The sequence below is a fragment of the Symphalangus syndactylus genome, chromosome 19, assembly GCF_028878055.3.
Source record: "Symphalangus syndactylus isolate Jambi chromosome 19, NHGRI_mSymSyn1-v2.1_pri, whole genome shotgun sequence".
Classification (NCBI taxonomy): domain Eukaryota; kingdom Metazoa; phylum Chordata; class Mammalia; order Primates; family Hylobatidae; genus Symphalangus; species Symphalangus syndactylus.
In genome coordinates this window covers 31,060,386-31,085,103 of record NC_072434.2, presented here as the reverse complement: position 1 = coordinate 31,085,103, position 24,718 = coordinate 31,060,386, and the positions used below count along the sequence as shown (strand labels likewise).

At 36.7% G+C, this 24,718-nt stretch overlaps 1 long non-coding RNA gene across 1 annotated transcript in view; it reads left to right on the top strand.

Moving 5' to 3' along the window:
• The window catches only part of LOC129458839 (uncharacterized), a 60,564-nt gene extending 57,580 nt beyond the window's left edge, over positions 1 to 2,984 (top strand). The window contains exon 4 of the long non-coding RNA XR_008649743.2: positions 2,838 to 2,984. This is a non-coding gene — a long non-coding RNA (uncharacterized lncRNA). The remainder of the gene's footprint in view (positions 1 to 2,837) is intronic.
• Positions 2,985 to 24,718: the final 21,734 nt, after the last annotated feature.

The window sequence follows — 24,718 nt, the reverse complement described above, 5'->3', positions numbered from 1 at the left end:
TAAGAAATGTACTTTATTGCACAATTGTAGCCCAAGATGATATTGCTTTAAATGTATGATTTAGTCCAGTGCAAACTAGTTTTCTCCAATAAAACCCATTTATTTAACTATGAAATAATCTACTAAATTTTATCTATCATAATTGATACAAAAACTTGCTTTGTGTGCAATAAAGATTTTCATAGCTTGCTTTATGAGGAGTAAGGATGACTTATATTTTTACTATTAAGATGCCTTAAAAATTTTCTGATATCCTTGTTATACTTCAGTTTACATAAATGTTATAGTTGTGCTTATAAAAAGCAGCAACTTTTGATAAAATCAGAATGATATTTACATTATTAAATCCAAAGAATTAAAAATATGAGACATTTACGACTTGTTTCTTGGTTATTGCCTAGTTAATAACAAGGGAAGGAGAAGATGCCATCTTGGTTTTAGGGAAAACAGGAAACTGGATAATTCTCAGAAGCAGAATTTTGAGTACAAAGCACAGTTCTAAAGAGAATAAATATAGTATGATATCTTTTTTGAAGCTTAGATTTATGCAAGAGACCTTATATTGTTTAATTATGACAACAATGTAGTGAACTAGAATTATAAACATAAAATCAAAGTAGAATTGAAATGAGGTTGGAAAAAGTAGTTAGAAGATTCAATATTATTTAATAGTAAATCAGTTTTTACTATATTATACATTTTTTTAGATTTAAGAAATTTTTAATCGTTTTTTGTTGTTTTTTTCCTCTATTTTCTAAATAGACATCTGCAATATGTATTTCTAATTATTTAATTAGAAATACACAACGTGACTCTCACTTCTGTCATCAACCACAAATTCAAGAGATTCACAAAACCTCTTAGGCTTGATAATTCACCAGCCAAACTCACAAAACTCACTGAAAGCTGTTACATTAAAATTGGCCAAGGCAAAAAGCATATAGGGCAGAACCCAAGAAAAATACCAATGCCATGCTTTCATTATTCTTTCTCTGAAAAGTCATGACTGTGTTACTTTCAAGCAGCAATGCATGACAATACCTATGGAATTATAACAACCAGGAAAGCTCACATGGGTCTGGGTATCCAGGGTACTTATTAAGACTCCATCTCACAGGCCCAACTGACTGCCCACCTGGCTGCTCTCAATTTCCAGCACCTCAGGAGAGCTAACTGGTGCCACAAGATCCAAAAATCTCACCATAAATCTCACTGTTACCTCACTGGCTGTCCCAAGGTTGCCAGACAAAGACACTCCCATAGGGCATGAAATTACAAGGGCTTAGACACTACTTCCCAGAAGCCTACGGCAAAGGTTGGAACTTTCTTTAGGCAAGGTTAAATTCTTTACTATACATCTCAAGAAAACAACACAAAATTTATAAATTATCTGGAATGTGGACTATGGGTGAGTTTAACTTTCTGTAATGTTTTGATGTTTATAATTAACATTTTTTTTCTGTGGTAGAGAAAAAAGACCCTTCTCACAAAAAAGAGAAGCTTACATAATTCTGAGATTGGCCATCTGTTGTCATCCTGGGAAAAACACTAGTCTAAAGGTTTTGGCCTTGGCTTTCATACCAGTGTAAATACTCAAACACTTTACTATTCAATATATTTTCTACATGAAATACCTCCAGAATTAACTCTTGTAACTGACACTTCATGATTTCGGTACTGGCTTTATATAAATAGATGTATCTACTTGAGCAGGGGACAATTTAACTTTGATTTGAGAAGCTATGCATAACCATTAATTTTTAATTTTTTCATCAACCATATTTCTCCAAAAATGTTAATCAGATACTTCTATAGGGAAGGTGCTATTTTTCACCTGCTTTTTCCTCTATTTTTGTTTATTTATTTTTCTAACTATTCCTTCTACCCCCAACCCCACCACCTGGTGTGTATGTGAGCAGGTGGTTGTGTGTCTAATTCAAATACATTAGTTTTTATAGTACGAAAAGTAATGTCTCAAGGGCTGATCTGTTGCTCCACTCTTAGTAAATTCTGATCTTAGAGAATCCATTCATTGTCCTTCTGTGCCAAGAATACAATAGGAAAAAAAATTAGAAAAATAAAAATAATGTGTAATGACTGATAGACCAGAATCACTTAGTTTGGAATTTGAGAAATTATATAAACAGTATTTTCTTGGAATCAAGTAAATTCATAAAAGCTACATATTTGTAGACCAAAGAAAAATCAAAGATATACTTTGAAGATACATCCTACGTTCATTTTGTTGTTGTTGCTGTTTTGTTTTGACTGAATCACATCAAATATTAATAGATTTGTCATATCATAATGAAAAAAAGTTTATTGCCATCCTCAGTTTTACATTGCTATTTGATTCTTATTGTGTATCTTCGTACGTGAATAAAAGGAGAGCAATCTCCTCTTCCCTTTCCCAGACATTAGAAAAATAAAATAAGAAATTTCAATTGCAGCCTGAAAAATTTACCCTCAACAAATTTGTTAAATATTGAACTGAAATGTTAGGACATCTTTCTCTTCAGTACTTAAAAACCCATGATAAATTTAAATGACTTGAAATATTTGTAAGTCTCTGGATAAAAGAAGTTCTAAAGACTTCTCAAGGTATCTTCTATAATCTTTTTTCTTTGGAGAATCTATGACGTATTAGGAAAAGTGAAGTAAAAAGGACAATTGATAGACAACAAGAACACCAGATTTAAGCTAGTAGATTTCAACAGACAATTTAACACTGTGCTGATAAATTCTTGTCAGCATTTGTCACTCATCAGGGATTTTATAAGAAAAAAAGCCCTTGTGTGTTCTTTGTGGGTTCTTGATTCAACACAAATCTCTTTTAGATTGTGGAGCCCAAGGTGAGAAGGATACAAGTGCATTGACATTGATCCTGGATCTTTGTGCAGAAGAAAGAAAAATACCGGAGCAGATGTCACTATCTTTTAAGAGTTACCCAGTAAATATCTGTCAAATAGAATAAAATTGAATTGAACTATTACTTGTGAAGTCATTTTAATTGCCGTATATTGAGGAATAAGTAAAATTGTCTTCTTGACTTTTGAATATTTCTAATGATTTCTACAAATTGTAGGATATACTATGTATCATAGTTGATGCTAAGCATATTTGCTTTTTTAGAAATAACATTAATCGCATCAGTTAAAGTATAGGTAGAAAAAACACAAAACAATATAAAATTAATAAGTGTACCTTAAGATATTTTATTAAAGCTGAAAACAATGCCAAAATTAAAAACTGCCAGGCTATAAATTTTGTTCTTAGATATTTAATGTAGATCCAACTGATTATAGATAGATACTACGTCACTCTTGAATTGAACTACTCAGCTTAGTAAAGTTCATCTCATGTTAGGAACAGGTTAACTAGAATGAAAGGATAATAAGTTTTATGAGTGCATCTACTATATTTTCCATTGTTATAATTTAATTTTAAAGAACAAAATGTAAAAGAGAAATGCATTAGGCAATTTGTTAAATGTTTCAGAACAATTTTATTTTCAAAACTTTTTTGAGTATTATGCCCATTTTATTTTATTTTATCGTATTATATTTTTTCAACTTTTATTTTAGAATTAGGGGTACATGTGCAGGTTTGTTACAAAGATATATTCCATAATGCTGAGGTTTAGAATAAGATTAGTACTCAGTAGGTAGGTTTTCAGTCCTTGTCCCCTTCCTCCCTCCCTGCTCTAATAGTCCCCAGTGTTTATTGCTCCCATCTTTATGTCCATATTTACCCAATGTTTAGCTCCCACTTATAAGTGAGAACATGCAATATTTGGTCTTCTATTTCTGTGTTAATTCATTTAGGATAATGGCCTCTAGCTAAATCCATGTTGATAATCATTATTTTATAATAAAAGTAAACTTCCTTCAAACTCAACAATTACATATTTCACCTATGCCTGCCAATTTGCTCTGGCACTTTTAAGGCTCCTGGGCCTTCTGGGCTTAGTGAGTTTTATCTTTTATTCACACAATAATATAAGAATCTGTCCTTGGGATTACCAAGGGAAATGAGAGACAATTTGTCCCTTATCATGAAGCTTACATTTGAGAGCCGCAAACTCTGAGCACAAAAAACTCTGTCCAGCTCCCTCATCCCTACTCCCCCACCACACACACACACACGAACACTAACAGACCAATCTCTAGCATAGATATGTGTGTGGGCTGTGTCCCTAAAATAACCTCAGCTCTTCTCTTAAAATGCCTGTCGGAGAAAGCTCAATGTTGCCAAAATAATTTGTTTGCTCCAGCCAAAACTTGACTGCAGGCCACTGACCTCTCTTTTCTTAGAGCATTTACTTTAAAGAACTTGCAATTATAAATCTTTTCATTTCCCCTTAGAGATGTAAATCTTTTTTTTTTTTTTTTTATTATGCTTTAGGGTTTTAGGGTACATGTGCACAATGTGCAGATTTGTTACATATGTATCCATGTGCCATGTTGATTTCCTGCACCCATTAACTCGTCATTTAGCATTAGGTGTATCTCCTAATGCTGTCCCTCCCCCCTCCCCCCACCCCACAACAGTCCCCAGAGTGTGATGTTCCCCTTCCTGTGTCCATGAGTTCTCATTGTTCAATTCCCACCTATGAGTGAGAACATGCGGTGTTTGGTTTTTTGTCCTTGCGATAGTTTACTGAGAATGATGTTTTACAGTTTCATCCATGTCCCTACAAAGGACACGAACTCATCATTTTTTATGGCTGCATAGTATTCCATGGTGTATATGTGCCACATTTTCTTAATCCAGTCTATCGTTGTTGGACATTTGGGTTGGTTCCAACTCTTTGCTATTGTGAATAGTGCTGCAATAAACATACGTGTGCATGTGTCTTTATAGCAGCATGATTTACAGTCCTTTGGGTATATACCCAGTAATGGGATGGCTGGGTCAAATGGTATTTCTAGTTCGAGATCCCTGAGGAATCGCCACACTGACTTCCACAATGGTTGAACTAGTTTACAGTCCCACCAACAGTGTAAAAGTGTTCCTATTTCTCCACATCCTCTCCAGCACCTGTTGTTTCCTGATTTTTTAATGATGGCCATTCTAACTGGTGTGAGATGGTATCTCACTGTGGTTTTGATTTGCATTTCTCTGATGGCCAGTGATGATGAGCATTTCTTCATGTGTTTTTTGGCTGCATAAATGTCTTCTTTTGAGAAGTGTCTGTTCATGTCCTCTGCCCACTTTTTGATGTGGTTGTTTGTTTTTTTCTTGTAAATTTGTTTGAGTTCATTGTAGATTCTGGATATTAGCCCTTTGTCAGATGAGTAGGTTGCAAAAATTTTCTCCCATTCTGTAGGTTGTCTGTTCACTCTGATGATAGTTTCTTTTGCTGTGCAGAAGCTCTTTAGTTTAATGAGATCCCATTTGTCGATTTTGGCTTTTGTTGCCATTGCTTTTGGTGTTTTAGACATGAAGTCCAAGGTAATTTATAGATTCAATGCCATCCCCATCAAGCTACCAGTGACTTTCTTCACAGAATTGGAAAAAAACTACTTTAAAGTTCATATGGAACCAAAAAAGAGCCCACATCGCCAAGTCAATCCTAAGCCAAAAGAACAAAGCTGGAGGCATCACGCTACCTGACTTTAAACTATACTACAAGGCTACAGTAGCCAAAACAGCATGGTACTGGTACCACAACAGAGACATAGATCAATGGAACAGAACAGAGCCCTCAGAAATGATGCCGCATAGCTACAACTATCTGATCTTTGACAAACCTGACAAAAACAAGAAATGGGGAAAGGATTCCCTATTTAATAAATGGTGCTGGGAAAACTGGCTAGCCATATGTAGAAAGCTGAAACTGGATCCCTTCCTTACACCTTATACAAAAATTAATTCAAGATGGATTAAATACTTATATGTTAGACCTAAAACCATTAAAATCCTACAAGAAAACCTAGGCAATACCATTCAGGACATAGGCGTGGGCAAGGAGATGTAAATCTTCTACAGTCCAGAAATGTCTTTCTCAAGGACCTGGAAGTCACCCCTTTGAAATGTAATCATCAGGAAGGATAGGCCCCTCCTGTCTTCTAGTCTCTGTGAGACTCTAGAGGCCAATCTTCAGTAAGGGACAATTAGCAAACACAGATGGCCTAATCAGACTGATCAATCTCCCTCCTCCCTAATGTCTTTCAATACCTTAACTTCCACACACCTTAATGTTTACAAAGCTTTCTGGCCTTTGTTTTAGTGGAGTTGAGCTTTATATGGGAGTTTATATGGAAGTCTCTGTCCTCTACTGAAGCAGTCCGAATAAAATGTCTTGCCATATTTAATAAATGTCTGGCTTTGTTACTCTTTGTCGTATGGCAGCAGAATAAATAGGCATTAATCAAATAAACAGATATATAACACCATAACTACAAGTGGTAATTGATGCTAATCATGAAAATAGCAGGGTACTATGGTGAAGAGTAAAAGCAGTTCTCTTCAGTGTTGGATTGATCAGAAAGGTAATGCATGAGTTGAAGCATTAAGAAGGAGAAAAATCATATAAGTAGGCACATACATATTTTTCCAGGCATAGAAACATAAAATGAAAAATACAAAAAATAAGAAAGAGGCTTGGGTATGCTAGGAATGACACATGATCTTGAGCTTTGAACACAGACAGAAATAAGGCATAGTATAGCTGGATAGTTAAGTGGGGTGCATACAATGAAGTACCATCTTGGTCATTGAAAAAGTCTGTTTTATTATGAATGCTTTGGAAACCACTGAGGGAAAGAACTGAAGAGATAATTTATTTTTTTTCAAATTTTCATAGTATGCCCTATATGTAAAATGGATGGGAAAAGAGCAAATGTGTAAGTAAGAAGAGGTGCTAGGTTAATTGGGCGGTCTAGGTGATTAGAATGATGGTAGTTAATAACAGATAGCTTTGATACACGTTTTTTAGCCAAGAACCATCAATTGGATATTTGGGATAAAGGAAAGGCAACACTTAAGATATTTCCAAGGCTTCTGGCTTTCATAACTAGAAAAATAATTATTCCAGTTCTTGAGAGAGGGAGAAAGATTGGCTCTTAAGCGAAAAAAAAAATAAAGCATTCAGTTTTGGATGGGCTAAGTTTAGAAATCTGTGAGCTATCCAAGTGGAAATATCAACAGCTCAGTGAAAATATCGTGACTGGAGCACTACACGTGAAAGTGTATGGACAGTGTTTAAGTGAATAAGATCATTCTTAAGTTATAACAAAGGAAAAAATGTTCCGTGTATCTGAGTCATTCAGAGAAGACAGATGCTAGAAAAGACGAAGAAGGGTGATCAGTGAAACAGTGATACCTGGAAAGGAAACCTCTGCAAATGGCAGGAACAAATGTCTAAGAGTGAGGGTACTACCAATCCTGTCAAATGCCACTACTGAGTGAAATACAAGAATCTTAAAACATGCATTAGGCTTGAGTAAAGGAGAATTCATCACTGACCTTGATTAAAGCAGTTTCACTGGAGTTGTGAAACCTCCAGATTGCAATGATTTGGAGAATAATTGGAGAGTGTGTTGTAGCAATATATCATTCCAGGATGTTATAACATGAAAACCTCATACTACCAATATCTAGGAGTACTAGATAATTGCTACTTTTAAATAATTTATTGCTGTTGCAGCAGAAAGTAAAATGCCAGGAAAAAAAATATAGAACAGAAAACCAGAGAGAAGAGTCCATGAACTGGTGACATGGTGGGGTCTAACGTTAAGAAAGGAAAGATACCACATTAGTAACTTGGGTATTGCCTTTTTTTTTTTTTTTTTTTTTTTGAGACGGAGTCTCGCTCTGTCGCCCAGGCTGGAGTGCAGTGGCGCAATCTCGGCTCACTGCAAGCTCCGCCTCCCGGGTTCATGCCATTCTCCTGCCTCAGCCTCTCCGAGTAGCTGGGACTACAGGCGCCCGCCACCACGCCCGGCTAATTTTTTTGTATTTTCAGTAGAGACGGGGTTTCACCGTGGTCTCGATCTCCTGACCTCGTGATCCGCCCGCCTCGGCCTCCCAAAGTGCTGGGACTACAAGCGTGAGCCACCGCGCCCGGCCGGGTATTGCCTTTTAATGTCATATTGGAACACACCTGCCATTTATCTGCATGATTATAGAGCACATTCTTATCTTTTCTAGTACCTCGCTTTTTTTACTTCCAGAAAGAGTTTGTGTGGGCTGGGTGTGATGGCTTACACCTGTAATCCCAGCACTTTGGGAGTCTGAGGTGGGAGGATTGCTGAAAGTTAGGAGTTTGACACCAGCGTGAGCAACAAAGTGAGACTCTGTAGCTACAAATAAAAATTATTTTCAAACATAGCCAGGCATGGTGGCATGCACCTGTATTTCCAGCTACTCAGGAAGCTCAGGTGGGAGATCACTGGAGCCCAGAAGTTCAAGGCTGTAGTAAGCTATGATTGCAATTTGTGTGAAATTATGAATAGCTTCCAGGACTCTGTGTTATTTTCCTAGTTAACAAAGTCACTAATTATTGCCTGGACAACAGTGATAATCTCCTAACTACATATATCTCACTCTCATTACAAAATGCTCATCATTATACACTTTCTTTTTCTTAATTTTAATTTTTGTGGGTACATAATAGGTGTATATATTTATGAGTTACATGAAATATTTTGATACAGGTATGCAATACATAATCACATCAGGGTAAATGGGGTGTTTGTCACCTCAAGCATTTATCCTTTGTGTCACAGACTAATTATACACTTTCAGTTATTTTAAAATATACAATTGAATTATGTCTGATTACTGTTACCCTACTGTGCTGGCAAATACTAGGTCTTATTCATTCTTTCTAATTTTTTTGTACCCATTAACCTTCCCCACTTCCCCTCACATCCCACTACCCTTCCTAGCCTCTGGTAACCTTTCTACTCTCTGTCTCCATGACTTTAGTTGTTTTAATTTTTAGCTCCCACAAATAAGTGAGAATATGTGAAGTATGTCTTTCTCTGCCTGGTTTATTAAACTTGACATAATGACCTCTGGTTCCATCCATGTTGTTGCAAATGACAAAATCTCATTGTTTTTTATGGCTGAAGAGTGCTCCATTATGTATATGTGCCACATTTTCTTTATACATTCATCTGTTAATTGACACTTAGGTTGTTTCCAAATATTGGCTATTGTGAATAGTGATGCAATAAACATGGGAGTGCAGAAATATCTTCCATATACTGATTTCCTTTACTTTGGGTATATACCTAGGAGTGCAATTGCTGAATTGTAAGGTAGCTTTAATTTTTGTTTTCTGAGGAATCTCCAAACTGTTTTCTAAAGTGGTTGTGCTAATTTACATTCCCATCAACAGTGTATGAAGATTCCTTTTTCTCCATATACTCACCAGCGTTTGTATTTTGCCTGTATTTTGGATACAAGCCATTTTAACTGGGGTGAGATGATATCTCATAGTAGTTTTGATTTGTATTTCTTTGATAATCCATGATGTTGAGCATCCTTTTATATACCTGTTTACCATTTGTATGCCTTTTTTTTGAGAAAAGTCTACTCAGATCTTTTGCTCATTTTTAAAACTGGAATATAGATTTTTTATAGAGTTGTATGAGATTCTTATATATTCTGGTTATTAATCCCTTATAAGATGAATAGTTTTCAAATATTTTCTCCCATTCTGTGGGTTGTCTCTTCACTTTTATTGTTTCTTTTGCTGTGCAGAAGCTTTTTAACTTGTGATCCAATTTGTCCGGTTTTGCTTTGGTTGCCTGTGCTTGTGAGATATTACTCAAGAAATCTGTGGCCAGTTCAACGTTCTGGAGAGTTTTCCCAATGTTTTGTTATAGTAGTTTCATAGGTCCTAGATTTAAGACTTTAATCCATTTTGATTTTACTTTTGTATATGGTGAGAGATAAGCATCTAGTTTCATTTTTTCATATAGATATCCAGTTTTTCCCACATCATCTATTAAAAAGTTTTTTTCCCAATGCATGTTCTTTGCACTTTTGTCAAAAGTGAGTTCACTGCAGATGCATGGATTTATCCTTGCATGCTCTATTCTGCTCCACTGATCTATGCATTTGTTTTTATGTCAGTATCAAGCCAGTTTGGTTACTATAACTCTGTAGTATAATTTAAAGTCAGGTAATGTGATTCCTCCAGTTTTGTTCTTTTAGCTTAGGATAGCTTTGGGTATTCTTGGTCTTTTGTGGTTCCATATAAATTTTAGATTTTTAAAAACATTTCTATGAAGAATGTCATTTGAATTTTGATAGAGAATGAATTAAATCTGTAGATTGCTTTGGGTAGTATAAACACTTTAACAATATTACTATGAAGAATGTCATTTGAATTTTGATAGGGAATGCATTAAATCTGTAGATTGCTTTGGGTAGTATAAACACTTTAACAATATTAGTTCTTCCAATTCATGAAAATGAAATATCATTCCATTTATTGTATATGTCTTTAATTTCTTGCATCAATGTTTTATAGTTTGAATTGTAGACATCTTTCACCATTTTGGTTAATTCCTAGGAATTTTATTTTATTTGTAGCTATTATAGCTGGAATTTCTTCTTTGATTTTTTTTTTAGATTGTACAATGTTGGCATATAAAAATGCTACTGATTTTTGTATGTTGATTTTGTATCCTGCAACTTTATTGAATTTGTTGATCATTTCTAATAGTTTTTTGGTGAAGTCTTTAGCCTTTTCCAAACATAAGATTATATCTACAAACAGGGAAAATTTGGCTGCTTCTTCTCTTCCTATTTGGGTGCCCTTTACTTCTTTCTCTTGTCTGATTGCTCTAGCTAAGACTTCGAGCAATATGTTGTATAACAGCAGTGACAGTGGGTATCCTTCAGGAGTTCCAGATCTTAGAGGAAAAGCTTTCAGTTTTTCCCCATTCAGTATGATACTGGCTATGAGTCTGTAATATATGGATTTTATTTTGTTGACATATGTTCCTTTGATCCCCAGTTTTTTGAGTTATTATTATTAATGGGTGTTGAACTTTACCAAACGCTTTTTCAGCATGAATTAAAATGATCATATGGTCTTTATCCTTCATTTTGTAAATATGATGTATCATATTAATTGATTTGCTTATGTTGAACCATCCTTGCATCCCTGGGATAAATTCTGCTTGGTCTTGATGAATGATCTTTTAAATGTGTTGTTGAATTCAGCTTGCTAGAATGTGGCTGAGGATTTTTGCAACAATATTTATCACTAATATTTGGCTATAGTTTTCTTTTTTCGATGTGTCTTTGATTTTCATATCAGGGTAACACTGACCTCGTAGAATGAGTTTGAAAACATTCTTTCCTCCTCTACTTTTCAAAATAGTTTGAGTAGGAGTGGTATTAGGTCTTTAAATGTTTGATAGAAATCAGCATCAAAGCCATTGTGTCCTAAGTTTCCTTTACTAGGATACTTTTGGTTACATCTAGCTCTGCTCTTTTTTGATTTCCGTTGACATAAAATATCTTTTTTCATCCTTTTGTTTTTAGACTATGTATATCTTTCTAGTTGAGGTGTTTTTCTTGTAGGCAACAGATCATTTATTGGTTTTTATCTTTTTATCCTTTCAGCCACTCTATGTCTTTCGATTGGTGATTTTAGTTCATTGGTGATTCTAGTTCACTAGACATACTATTCTAGGATAAAAGTGTTTTGTTTTTTTCTTTCAGTACTTTAAATATGTCTTGACACTCTCTCTGGTCTGTAAGGTTTCCACTGAAAAATCTGCTGTCAGACATATTAGGCTTCTTTGGGTTAAATCTGCTTGGTGTTCTGTAACCTTCTTGTATTTGAATATTGATAACTTTATCTCGGTTTGGGAAGTTCTCTGTTATAATCCCTTTGAATAAATTTCCTACCCTTGTATCTTTCTTTTTCTCATCTTTAAGGCCCATAACTCTTAGATTTTCCCTTTTGAGGCTATTTTCTATATCTTGTATATGTGCTTTATTCTTTTTTATTTTTTTTCCTTTGTCTCCTTTGACCGTGTGTTTTCAAATAGCCTGTCTTCAAGCTCGCGAATCCATCCTTCTGCTGGATCAATTCTATGAAAAACTCTGATACATTCTTCAGAATGTCAATTCCATTTTTTCAACTCCAGAATTCATGCTTTTTAATAATTATTTTAATCTCTTCGTTACATTTATCAGATAGAATTCTGAATTCCTTCTCTCTATTATATTTAATTTATTTGAGTTTTTCTCAAAACAGCTATTCTGAATTATCTGTCTGAAAGGTCACATATCTCTGTGTCTCCAGAATTGATCCCTGGTGACTTATTTAGTTCATTTGGTGAGGTCATATTTTCTTGGGGTAATCTTGATGCTTATGGATGTTCTTCTATGTCTGAGCATTAAAGAGTTAGGCATTTACTGTAGTCTTCACACTGTGTGCTTGTGTTTTCCCATCCTTCTTGGAAAGGCTTTCTAGGTATTTGAAAAGACTTGTGTGAGGTGATCAAAATTTTTGATCACTGCAGCTCTGTCTGGACTGGGGGGAACCCCAAGCCCAGTAACACTCTGGTTCTTACAGACTTGTAGAGATAATGCCTTGGTGGTCTTGGATAAGATCTGAACGAATTCTCTAGATTACCAGGTAGAGGCTCTTGTTCTCTCCCCTTACCTTCTCCTAAATAAATAATGTTTCTCTGTGCTGAGCAACCTGGAGCCGGAGGTGGGGTGACACAAACACCCCTGTGGCCACCACCACTGGGAATGCACTGGGTCACACCTGAAACCAGAACTGCACTGGGTCTTACCTAAGGCCTGCTATAAACACTACCTGGCTACTGCCTATGTTCGCTCAAGGTTCTGGGGCTCTACAATCAGCAAATGATAAAGGCAACCAGGCTTGTGTCCTTCCCTTCAGTGATGTGAGTTCACCCAGTCCTAAGCAGGTCGAGAGGTACCATCATGGAGTCATGGACTGCAGTCAGACATCTTGAAAGTCTATTTGGTATTCTATTGCTCTGCAGCTGAGTTGGCACTCAAACCATGAGATGCAGTCCTTCCCACTCTTCTGTCCCATTTCCACAGGCAGAGGTGCCTTATCTCATGGCCATCACCCCCACAGGCCTACAGGGAGTACCGCTAAGCTACCACCTGTTTCCTTAAGGCCCAGGGGCTCTTCAGTCAGCTTGTAGTGAATGCTGCCTAGCCTGGGACTCACCTTCCGGGCAGTGGGCTCCCCTCTGGCCCAGGGCAGATTCACAAATACCATCCAAGAGCAAATGTCTGGAATCAGGGACTCTAAGAGTCTACTTAGAGCCCTATCCGCTGTGGCAGAGCTGGTACCTAGGTGCAAGACAAAGACCTCTTTTCTTTTCTCAAGCAGAAGGAGTCTCTCCCAATAGCCACCACAACTGAGAATGTTCTGATACTAACATGAAGCCAGCAAGTCTCAGAATCTCACCTAAGGTTTACAGTATACTACCTGAATATCGCTCCTGGTTATTCAGGGTCCAAGTCCTCTTTAGTCAGAAGGTAATGAGTCCTTCCAGGACTCGGTCCTTTCCTTCAAAGCAATGGGGTTCCTTCTGGCCCACAGCATGTCTAGAAATGTTGTCTGGGAGCTAGGTCTTGGAAAGGGGGCCTCACAACTGACTGGTGCCCTATCCCACTGTGGCTGAGCTGGTATCCAAGATGCAAGACAATGTCTTCTTTATTCTTTTATCTCCTCTTCTCTAGCAGAAGGAAGGAGTCTCAGTTGGAGCCTCCATCTGTGCAGCCTGAGGTTGGGAGACGGGAGGCATAAGTACTCCCTTAGCCACCATGGCTGGTATTTCAGTAGGTCACATGCCCTCCCCCAGTCCACTGGCTCTTGAGTGTAGTTCAGCTCTAGGGCTCACCTAGGAATTGCAGTCTTAGTGGCCTACACTGCCTTTCAAGTTTATTTGGAGCCCCAGAGCACTTTTTCTTGCAGTGACAGTGAATTCAAGTTTCTGCTGCTGAAATGGGTGATTCCCCTCTGGCTAGGGATGGTTTAAATACTCCCTCAATGGGCAATTGTCAGCTGAGTTCAGCCTAGTTTTGCTTTCTGCCATGGCAAGGCAGCACTGAGGGCAATGCAACGACTCACAAGTCTATACTCACCCTCTCCCAAGTACTCAGATTCTGTCTCTGTGCCACAAGGCCACTGCTGGGCTATGGGGCAGGGGTGGCATTGGTAATTCAAGACTATTTCCTATCCTCTTCAATGCCCTTTTTAGTTATACAAAGTTAAAACTAGGTACATTCATTGCACTTAAATGTCAAATTGGTCTCAGTTGAAATCATTTCTTACAGTTATTCCTGAGTCTATATTTGTTTTAATTAACCCTTAAAAGTATTTCTGCTTTCTTATAGCATTTCAATGCACTTGCAAATTACATCACTTTGGAAACATTTGGTTGATGTCAGAGAAATCCCACATTAAGTAGCTTTAAACAATAAGGAGAATCAACTGAAAAAAAAAAAAAAAAACAGCAAAGCATTTAGAATTCTGAAAAGTAATGTGCATTAGTGTTATTGGATCTAATTATTCAAGATAAAATATATTACCCAATATTTTTGTAAGATTTCATTGATATGAATTGAGTCACATTTCAGTCCTTGTTTCCAGGAGCCATATAAAGCAATAATTGGCTTAGGCCTGGTTTATCAACAAAGGGCTTAAAAGGGAGATTGGCTTACAATCATGAGTGACAAACTTTGCACCTGAATTCTGATCCCTGATGGTTCTAAGGTAATTCCTTTATTTTAAACAATGGGAGAACTTGAGGATGTTATTAAAGAGGTAAAACAATCTTTACAGCATCTGTGACTCTTATATCTAAATACTTAAAAGTATACATTAGGGCATGTGTATTTGGGTTTTTAAACACACACTTAAAACTTATCAAAGATTAATGTGTACCTGGGTTGTTAAAAACAATGCTGTTTTTGAACACAACTGATGCTTGTTATTTCTTTCTGAGGTTACCATTAAAGAAAAATGATATTTACTAAACATAGAAAAAGAATTTAACTGTATGTGGTTTTATCACAGATGATTAATATTCAAAATTCATTTTCGTAACATACAAACATCTTCTTTTTTCACACAAAATATCTAATTTGAACAAATACATTCTCCAGTTTGGTGTAAATAGTTAACACATTACCAATGTAAATTTGGCAATGAACTAACATTGAGAAGAAAGTGGCAACAAAGCAAGACATGTGCTTGCTTTGGATGACTGATTATTGCAAAAGTTTGATTATTTATTGCATATAAATTAATACAAGTGAATTAAGGTTTACTATTTTTCTTTTATTTCTACATTTTTCTCTCTCAAACAGTAATGACGGGATTCTTTTTATACTTTATTTGAAAATAAAAGAGTGTTAAAAATTCAAAAGCCAAACAGTATAAAGATTAGATCAATAACATACATTAAATTGTGTTTTTATCTGAGACATTTTGGTAATTTCTCTGCCAAGTAAGTTTGTTTGTTGCGTTAGTAGCAAAGGTAAGTTATTATTAAACAGTTATTTTGCAGAAAATAAACTTTCCGAATAAACTCTGAAGCACCCCCCCAAAAAAAATCAATCTGTGCTAACAAAATATTAATGTTTTTACACTGATTTATAATTTACAAAGCACATTCATAAATAGGGTCTCATTTTTATTTCTTATAAAATTCCAGTAAAAGAGATATTGCTATTCATATTTATGAATGAGAAAACTGAGAATCATAGTGATTAAATTACGCATATGAGATAACACTAGCAGAAAGTAAAGCTGGAACCTGAATTTAGACTATTAATCAAATGTCTAAAGCACCTTTCTCTACCATTGCATACCTTTATGCCTCCAACTTGTATCTTTGAAGAGGACTCACTGCATTTTCACAAACAAGATTACTACGCAAATTTTGGGAAACACTAATACAAATAAGATGCTAGCTACTTTAACAGTGGTATAAGGAAGAATAAGATAAAAAATGCAAAATATCAGAAGTATGAAGGAAAGGGAGTAAAGATTATTGCAGGTGGATCGAGGGAGTTCAGAGCAATTAAGCCTGTAACTCCCACATGCTTAATAATAAATTCTGTCACTAGGGAACCCATGCTAGCTCAGCAGAGAATAAAAGAAGTAATGTAACTTCTATGGAGTTTCCCTATAACTTGGCTTTCTGCTGGATGTGAGTTTTATAAAAAATTAGGATTTTATGAGACTTTCACCAAGACAACACAAAACTATCACAATTTCTGACATAAAATGGTCAAAAGAGAAAGTACCCTAAGTACCTGCAATCAGAGTAGAATATTTAATGTTTCTAAACATTAAAGAATTCCATAGGGAATTCTTTGTTATCTAGATATTTCTAATGGGAAAGTGATTGTTCCTTCCAGATGTAGTAAAGGTAAATGTCATAGATATGGCAGTGGTGGAAATATGCCCCTGAAAGAATATAAACATATTTAAACAGTGAAGATAGTTTTGAATATGAAGTTACACATATACATTTTTTAGTTAAAAAATGTAAGTAAAAGCAGACACTTTGCTTCTCCTGGTTGTAAATAACTGACCATAGTATTTCTAGAACAAAAAATCAAGAGGCAGCCTAGTAAGTTTCCATTAGAGTCATGTAAGGAGGAAAACATTCAGGTACAATGGAACAGGATCATGATTGGAGAAAATATAATAGTTAGAATTCCTCAGCCAAATCCAGTTTCCAAGTCAGTTCACACACTCTGATCCCCTGTAATAACATGGAGGTTGAGCATTCTTTAAGAATAAATTTATAGTTATTTGACGAGTAGCCTCTGTGAATCTCACTCCTGGCCTTCTATTAAGAGACATCACACCATTTAAGAAGAAAACAGTACCATAGTTTTATTTTCTCTGTATCTTCATGGGCATTTTTTAAAATTAAAGCCATTCTAACAGGTGTGATGTAATACCTAATTGTGGTTTCATTTTGCATTTCCCTAATGATTACTGATACTGAGCATTTATTCATGTTTATGTCGGCTATTTGTATGTCTTCTTTTGAGAAATGTCTGTTGAGGCCCTTTGCCCATTTTTTAATTGCATTGTTTGATTTCTTGCTATTGAGTTGTTTGAGTTATTTACATATTTTTGATATTAACTCCTTATTTGATGTATGGTTTGCAAATATTTTCTTCTGTGTTGTGGGTCCTTTCTTCACTTTGTTTCCTTTGATGTGCGGAAGCTTTTTAGTTTGCTGTCATCTATTTTTGCTTTGTTGTCTGTGCTTTTGGAGTCATAGCCAGAAAATCATTGCCCAGACCAATGTCATGGAGCTTTTATCCTATTTTTTTTCCAAGTTGTTTTACAGTTTCAGGTCTATATTTAAGCCTTTAAACCATTTTGAGTTGACTTTTGTAGATGGTCTGAGATTCAATTTCATACTTCTGCATGTGGATAACCAATTTTCTCCACATCATATGTTGAAGAGACTGTCCTTTTCCCACTGTTTGTCATTAGCAGATTGTTGATGGAAATGTAAGTTAGTGTAGACATTATGGAAAACTTTATGAAATATCCTCAAAAAAACTAAAAAATATAACTACCATGATTCAGTAATACCTCTTCTGGGTACACATCATGAGATATTGAAATCAATGTGTCAAAGGGATATCTATACTTCTATGTTTATTACAGCATTATTTACAATATCCAAGATAGAGAATCAACCTAAGTTTCCATCATAAGGTGAATGAGTATAAAGAAACTGTTAGATATATATATATATATATATATATCTCATGCTATATTACCATAATCACTATAATCTATCTATGTATCTATATCTATATATCTCCCTAATATATTTACTATGTCTATATACTCCTTGTATGTAGACAATGTTTTCCACATAGAAAGCATTCAATAAAAACATGTTGAATAAATAAATAAATGGAGAATACACTCATATTTCTTCACAATTTACATTACAGGTTAGATATATATAGTTATTAATTCAGAATGATAGTTCATGTATTCTCAGTGAACATCTTTGTTGTGGCTATAAATCAAGAGATACGCATGCATGCAATGGAATACTATTATTCTGATAACAGAAAGAAATCCTCTCATTTGCAACAACATGGATGAACCAGGAGGACATTATGCTTAGTGAAACAAGCCAGTCACAGAAAGACAAATATTGCCTGATCTCATTTATATGTGAAATCTAAAAGAGTTGAACTCACAGTAGAGAGTAGAAAGGTGGTTACCAGAGGCTGGAGTGGTAGGAGAGGGAGAGAAGTAATGGGGAGTTGTTGAACAAAATGTGCAAAGTGTCAAATAGACATTATGAATACATTTTGAGATATATTGCCAGGAGTAACTATGGTTAATAATAAAGTTTATATATTTAAAAATAACTAAGTAAATTTCAAATGTCTTACCATAAGAAACAATAGGAAGGCAAGATGATAAATATGTTAACTAGCCTGATTTCATCACTTCCCATTGCATACATATAACAAAACCTCACATTTGTACCCCATAAATGTATACAATTATGATTTCTTAATTAAAATATTAATTAAAAATTGTTAAAAAGATAACAGTAAACTCACAGGGTAAAAATTCAAATAATTTATATATTATTGAACATTGATTCTAACCTTAATTCCTAGATCTCTGATTGGATTCATGGAACTCAGATACTTCTTGGGAGAAAAAAGAGGAATTTCTTGAGCTCCATGTCTTGATGTCTGTGATCATATACATTGTTCCATATATGATCTTTTTTCTGGAGCAATTTCATGTGGTACTTTTACATCATATGTAGGATAGTTATCTGGATAATTATTTCTTACACCTGAAAATAAATGTTTGCTTTTATGTGGCAAGAAGAATAGCATATTTTGGGGGTCCTAGCTCTCAAAAACTTCAATTCTGCTGTAATGGACAACATTCAGACTGAATAGTCTATGGGACTTTTTTGTTTATTACAATGATTATTTCATATTTGTGTATAGTATAGGAAGTGTAAATATCTCAGATTGCTTTAAAATATACATATTTGGATAGAATATAAATTAAGTTTTGAGAAAATAAAAGGTCCATTTAATTAATGTGTCAGTTATAGTGATCTAAAGAATGTCAGGATATTTACCCCAAGAGAAAGAGAAAGTTATTTTCCCTTTTACCTCTACAAATCAAATGAATTTTAATTATCAGATCTCTAGACTTTGGAGAAAATATATATGACATTTGGGTTTCTGCTTCAACCCACAACCAGGGGAACTCAACTCACAGGTTGCCTGCTTTGATTGAGGTACAAAGCAAAACAAGTTTTACTTGTTAGTCCAGGCTAGAGGATTCACAAGACTGCCACTTGGATTTTATGACCCTGCTGATGCTTGGCTTAAAGCTTCTAGGGAGGTTATAAATTCTACACATATTTGATAGATAACCACTATAATCTATCTATCTGTCTACATATCTATATCTATATATCTCCCTAATATATTTACTATGTCTAAATACTCTTTTATGTACACAATGTTTTCCACAGAGAAAGCATTCAATAAAAACATGTTGAATAAATAAATAAATGGAGAATACACTCATATTTCTTCTCAATTTACATTACAGGTTAGATATATATAGTTATCAATTCAGAATGACAGTTCATGTATTTTCAGTGAACATCTTTGTTGTGGCTATAAATCTAGAGGTCAAGATTTCATTTGTTTTAATTTATGTAGATAGAACTTACCTGTCTATTAAAGTCAAGTTGATAGTAACCATGGCTTAAAAAAAAAAAAAAAAAAAAAAACTATTAACTAAGACCAATTACAAAATGTGTGAACTCCAGAGGAGCTCAAATCTCTCCCTTCTTCTGTTTCTTCGAGATGAGCAGCAGTGTTAATCAGATCCCCTGGACCATGTGCTAGATGAAATAATGGAAATTAATGCTGCTTGTAGTGGATTTCTCTCAAGCTGCCTTTGCAGGTCTTTGGAGGGAGGGCATCTCTTAGTTAATTTTTCTATGTGGGTTTTTTCTTCTTTCCTTGGAATCTCTCAAATAGTCAAAAAGATTGGAGAGGGCCCAGCACTCCTTATGAAAGAAAGCAGCTATTCCATTACCTTTAAAAACAACTATTTATCAGGTGGGCCCAAAACATGTTATCTGGGATAGGTATTTTAGGTCTGCTTGTGTTTAAGTAATCAGGAAAGTTAACTTATTTATGAATCAAACTAGCCCACCAGGCAAACCTCACAGGCCGCTGGTAAAATGAAGCACATTAATTTATTGCCATAGCCTTTCCATTTGAATTTTTAATAATTATAGGCAACTTAGGAGTGTCTAGTCCTAACAACCTTAGTCATGTATGTTTCAGTGATGAGTGATAAATAAGGTTTGTTGTCACACCTCCAACTCAATATGAAAGCATATTTTTTCCTTTATAAAGCATTTACTAACAAACAATTGTTGTAAATTAAGAAGATAATAAGAGTACAGTAGGCCAAAAGACATAACTACCCATTGGAAAACAATGCAACTATCAAGCAAAGAAAATTAAAAATGCAGTATGAACCCAAATTTTGATACAGACAAGAGACAGGGAAATACTGAATAGAAGAAGGTGCTTCCCCGACAAAGGCCTTGCCCTCAAGCCTGGAACCACGGCCCTAAATGAGAACAGTTATCCCTGCTTTCCTGCCCAAATGTTACCATTTTCATCTACCCCACCCCCCTATGCTGTGCCCATATAAACCCCAGACCTCAGCTGGCAGAGGCACAAGCAGCTGAAAGTTGAGAGGAAAAGAAGCAACTGAGCATTGGAGTCTATGAATAGATACAGCTTAACTTCAGATGGCACAAATTTGTAGAGGAGCCTTGTCAGAGACAGCCAGGCTTCGAGGAAAGGTTACCTTCTTCCCACACCATCCCCTTTCCAGCTCCCCTCTGCTGAGAGCCACTTCTGCTGCTTAATAAAAATCCTCTGCATTCATCGCCTTTCAAATTGTTCATGTGACCTGATTCTTCCTGGATGCCAGACAAGAATTTGGGACACACTGGGTGTGGCAACCCAAAAAGGCTGTCACATTGACTCTTCACTGAGCTGTTTAACACTTAGGCATCCACAGACAGCAAAGCTAAACAATGCATTAATTGTAACACACCCCTAGACACTGCCATGAGGCTGGAACCCAAAAGTGCTCACCAGGCCATGGCACCCACTGACCTGCTTGCTTGCCCTCCTGCAAGGGGTTTGAGCACTGCAGCCAAGTAAATGAGCCACACTCCTCTCACAAGTCCCATGAAGGGGTCAAGGGAACTTAGCTGTCTCTCTTCCTACTACCTGTAATTTCATCCTGTGTCTATTATCTCCATATGCCTTCTCTCCCATCTTCTTCCCTTCCTTTCTCACTCTTATATGTTTCCTCCTTAACCATTTATTTTTTTCTCTCTTCTACTTTTAAAAAGTTACATTTCCTTTCCTACTTTTCAAGGGAGGAAGAGTATGAGCTATTTGAGGACAGAGTACCAAGAAGAAAACATTTAACCTCTCCTCACCTAAAAATAATTGAAAATCTTCAAGAAATGACAGCATTTGAATTGTATTCTATATTGAGGTTTATGTTAAGGTCAGAAATCTGGGCTGAAATTTTTCTAGCTTAAATCAGGAGAATAAAAATGCCAATCTGCTTCAGGTCTTTTCTTTGAATGTAATCTTAACTTGCTTGCTTTTAGGATATTTCAATGTCTAATATAACTTTCTAATTAAAATGTTCCAACTGTGATACAGTTTTGATTGTGTAAAATCATTTTCATTTTCTGGCATTAAATGTTTAAAAATATCTCTGCCTGTAAGTGCCACCTCATCCCTTCCTAAAATAGACAACATATTTGATTATTATCCTGGGACATTTTCCCTAATGTGAAAGCAAAATTGATGATTGTGTCAACATCTACTCTGTTGCATTTAAATTCTGAAGCCTTTCCAGGCAGCTGTTTTAGAACATAAATTTGGGGGACCCTCTGTATTTTAATGGTTTGATCACTGCTTCTATTCACTAGTGTATTAGTCCATTTTCATGCTGCTGATAAAGACATACTTGAAACTGGGAAGAAAAAGAGGTTTAATGAACTTATAGTTTTACAGGGCTGGGGAGGCCTCACAATCATGGCGGAAGGCAAAGAGGAGCTAGTCGTGTCTTACATGGACGGCAGCAGGAAAAGAGAGAACTTGTGCAGGGAAACTCCTGTTTATAAAACCATTAGATCTTGTGAGACTCATTCACTATCACGAGAACAGTGCAGGAAGGACCTGCCACTATAATTCAATCACCTCCCACCAAGTTCCTCCCAAGACACACGGGCATTGAAGGAGTTACACTTCAAGATGTGATTTGAGTAGGAACACGGCCAAACCGTATCATTCCACCCCTGGCCTCTCCCAAATCTCATGTCCTCACATTTCAAAACCAATCATGCCTTCTCAACAGTCCTCCAAAGTCTTAACTCATTTCAGCATTAACTCAAAAGTCCACAGTCCACAGTCCAAAGTCTCCTTCAAGACAAGACAAGTCTCTTCCACCTATGAGACTATAAAATCAAAAGCCAGTTAGTTACTTCCTAGATACAATGGGGGTACAGGCAGTGGGTAAATACAGCCATTTCAAATGGGGGAAATTGATCAAAACAAACTGGCTACAGGCCACATGGAAGTCTGAAATCCAACAGGCAGTCAAATCTTAAAGCTCCAAAATGATATCCTTTTACTCCATGTCTTGCATCCAGGTCACGCTGATGCCAAGCGATGGGTTCCCATGGTCTTGGGCAGCTCCACTCCTGTGGCTTTGCAGGGTACAGCCTCCCTCCCAGCTGCTTTCACTGACTGGCATTGAGTGTCTGTGGCTCTTCCAGGCACACAGTGCAAGCTGTCGGTGGATTTACCATTCTGGGTTCTGGAAAATGGTGGCCCTCTTCTCACAGCTCCACTAGGCATTGCCCCAGTAGAGTCTCTGTGTGGGAACTCTGACCCCACATGTCCCTTCTGCACTGCCCTAGCAAAGGTTCTTCATGAAAGCCCTGCCCCTGCAGCAAACTTCTGCCTGGACATGCAGGCATTTCCATACATCCGCTGAAATCAAGGCGGAGGTTCCCAAACCTCAATTCTTGACTCCTGCGCACCTGCAGGCTCAACACAATGTGGAAGCAGCCAAGGCATGGAGCTTGCACCCTCTGAAGCCGTGACCCGAGCTGTACCATGGCCCCTTTTAAGCATGGTTGGAGTGGCTGGGATTCAGGGCACCAAATTCCTAGAATGCACACAGCATGGGGACCCTGGGCCCGGCCCACAGAACTAATTTTTCCTCCTAGGTTTCCAGGCCTGTGATGGGAACAGCTTCCATGAAGACCTCTGACATGCCATGGGGACATGGACATTTTCCCCACTTTCTTGGGGGTTAACATTCAGCTCCTTACTACTTATGCAAATTTCTGCAGCCTGCTTGTATTTCTCCTCAGAAAATGAGATTTTCTTTTCTATTGCATTGTCAGGCTGCAAATTTTCTGAACTTTTATGCTCTGCTTTCCTTATAAAGCCGAGTGCCTATCTCCTAACCTCTGAGGAAAAAAGACAGGATGAAGGTTTAGTTGATCACTAATAGCCAATAATTTGATCAGTCATGACTTTGTAATAAAATCTCCATTAAAACCAAAAAGGACATGGCTTGGAGAGCTTCCAGAAGGCTGAACTTGTAGAGGTTCCTGGAGGGTGGTGTTTCCAGAAAAGAAACATGGAAGCTCCTTATCCCTACCCCACCCCTTGACCTATGCATTTCTTCATTTGTATCTTTTGCCATATCTTTTATAATAAACCAGTACACACAAGTAAGTTTTTCCTGAGTTCTGTGAGCTGCACTAGCAAATAAACCCAATCCAAAGAGGGGTCTTGGGATCCTCCATTTGTGGCCATTCAGTAAGAAGCACAGATAAAATAACCAAGAGCTTGAGACTGGCATTTAAGGAAGAAGAGACAGTCTTGTGGGACTGAGTCTGAGCCCTCAACCTGTGGGATCTGATGCCATCTCTAGGAAGATAGTGTCAGAATTCGACTGCATTAGAGGACACCCAGCTGGTGTCCTCTGCAGAATTGCTTGCCTGCTTGGTGTGTGCAGAAATAGTCCTCACACATCTGGTCACAATAAGTCTTCTGTGTTGATTGTTGTGGTTCTGTAACCGCCCAATGGGTGCTTCCTGTCTGCTGCCCATATAGAGCCAATTTATCAAGGCAGAGAAACCAAAAGCACCATTGCAAAATTATAACTGAGACAGTGAAAGATATCTGACCTAACCACCTCCATCTTGCTTCTACCTTCCAAGCTATCCTTGTTCATTCCCAAGCATGGGCTGACCCAGCTGCGGGACAGACTTAGTTTATAGTTTAAAACAAAGACACTGGCAAACCTTTCCCCAAACAAACCTTCTTGTCTGGGGACTAGACTCCCTTTGTAGGACTAACAAATTAGCCATAAGACTAGAAATTATAGTTTAGGAGTCATGCAGCTGGATGCTACAAGATTCTCACCCCCCCTAAACTGCTCCTAAGATCAGTGCTTGGGACATTTTTCAGACCCTGCACTTGAGATCAGCTGGCACCACCCAGATTGATAAACTGGCTCATCTGATCTTGTGGCCCCCACCCAGGAACTGACTCAGCACAAGAAGACAGCTTCAAT